This window comes from Octopus bimaculoides, chromosome 26 (genome assembly GCF_001194135.2).
Source record: "Octopus bimaculoides isolate UCB-OBI-ISO-001 chromosome 26, ASM119413v2, whole genome shotgun sequence".
NCBI classification, from domain to species: Eukaryota; Metazoa; Mollusca; class Cephalopoda; order Octopoda; family Octopodidae; genus Octopus; species Octopus bimaculoides.
Genome location: NC_069006.1, coordinates 2,585,199 through 2,586,942, shown reverse-complemented (window position 1 = coordinate 2,586,942; position 1,744 = coordinate 2,585,199). Strand labels below are relative to the sequence as shown.

Here is a 1,744-nt window from a genome sequence, read left to right as displayed (position 1 = left end):
ATATATAAGCAATGTTAATTCTCTAAATGAAGTATTAACAGTAACTGCACGGTAAAGTGTAGTATATTGCCACTTAAGTGTGGCTGACCAATATATATATATAATGCAGTAACACCATTTTTAGTGAAATCTCTATCATAACCACGGTCGTAACATCGTCACAACTATGATCACTGTTACACCACCACCATCACCACCACTGATAATAGACATGTCTCTAAACAAAATCAATAGAAGTCAACAACAATCAAACTAGTAGCAACTTAAATAAACGAACAAGTTATCTTGCCTTTCCACCCGCTACTCCTTTTCAATCTTCCACCTCAGCCCTTCCTCAAAAAAAAAAAAAGAGCTCATAAGTTGATATATGAAAAGCGGTGAATACATTATCACACAACGTTCAGACACATTTATCGTTGTATCTCACCAAAAGTTGTGATTTTGAGAGAACCAAAGTATAATTCTTTGTCTATCATCAAGTTAACTTCCTATAAGTCTCCTCAATATAACACGTCTACGTGTAGGGATAATTTTCATGTGAGTATACGCACATTTCTTCTTCTTCTTCTTCTATTGACGAAACTGTTCTTCACACCCTCGTTCAGTGTCCAGGCATTGCGTACTTGTGGCGTTATGTCGAACAGTTGCTGTCACAGGTGGGGCGGATCGCTTTGTCGGTCGAGTCTGTAGTGAGGATTGCAGCGTCGCTCCCCTTCAATCGGGTAGTTTTCCTTTGCCGGGTGGCTATGGCGGAAGAGGTTGTATGGTGAACAAGGCTGAAAAGCATGAGGACAAATTCATTCCTTCTTGGCAGAGCATTCATTGATTTCTCCATGTTTCATTTGAAAAGCAAATTGAGATCGGAGGGGGTGGATGTGCTGTCCTCGAGTGAGTTTATTGAAATGTGGGTGGAAGATGCGAAAATGGCAAGAGTAGATGGTACTTCTCTAAGTGTAGACCTGTGCGTCAAAGAGAAGGAATGGGGGAGGGCACTTTCAGGGAAATCTCGGACAGTGGGGTTCCTCGATTATTCCTAGAAGCCTTCCTGTATCAGGGGAGCCATAGCGCTATCATCCTCCTTGATGATTTTTTAAACCGTTGTGTGCTAGGCATGTGTCCCTTCTTTTTCAGTGTATACCGTGTATACTTTTTTTTTATCATTTCATTATATGTAAACACCCACACTTTGACTGTCATTGTATTGTCCCCCTCATGTTTCGCTCTTGTGGCTTGGCGAACATGTTCAAAGGGAAATGGCCTGTTGTGAGCATGCGCTGTCGTTTGGAAAAGGATTGGTGGGAAAAGGCATTTGAGTATATACATGTGACTTACTGGTTAGAATGACAGCGGTTTCTTTTTCTTTATTCTCTTTTTTTTTTTTTTTTTTGCTTGGAGGTGTCATATTTTCAGCTGATATCACACAAACTATTTATACTACTGTACAGAAAGAAGCTTATTATTAATAATAATTTGTGCAAATAACTGAAATTCTTCTTCTTCTTCTTCTTCTTCTTCTTCTTCTTCTTCTTCTTATTATTATTATTATTATTATTATTATTATTATTATTGAGTTGAAGATCTTGGCCAAGGTGCTAGCCAAGAGATTGGCGCCTGTCGTGGGCAAACTGATCGGCAAGGCGCAGACATGCGCTGTGCCGACTAGGTCTATCCACGACAACCTCCATCTCATGCGCTACATCATAGAGAGAATGGGTAACGAAGCTGGCGCGGGTGGGGCTTTGAT

At 40.3% G+C, this 1,744-nt stretch overlaps 1 protein-coding gene and 1 long non-coding RNA gene across 3 annotated transcripts in view; one reads left to right on the top strand and one right to left on the bottom strand.

The window, feature by feature from the left end:
* LOC106868831 (cytochrome P450 3A7) overlaps positions 1-1,744 on the bottom strand; it is a 388,137-nt gene that overhangs the window by 238,314 nt on the left and 148,079 nt on the right. The window lies entirely within an intron of this gene.
* Positions 1-1,744, top strand: part of LOC106880588 (uncharacterized) — a 14,812-nt gene that overhangs the window by 4,904 nt on the left and 8,164 nt on the right. The window contains exon 1 of one of the 2 annotated variants that reach the window (XR_008266836.1): positions 345-537. The exons of the other annotated variant lie outside the window; for it this stretch is intronic. This is a non-coding gene — a long non-coding RNA (uncharacterized LOC106880588). Of the gene's footprint in view, positions 1-344; positions 538-1,744 lie in introns of those variants that run through there. 2 annotated transcript variants of the gene reach the window in all.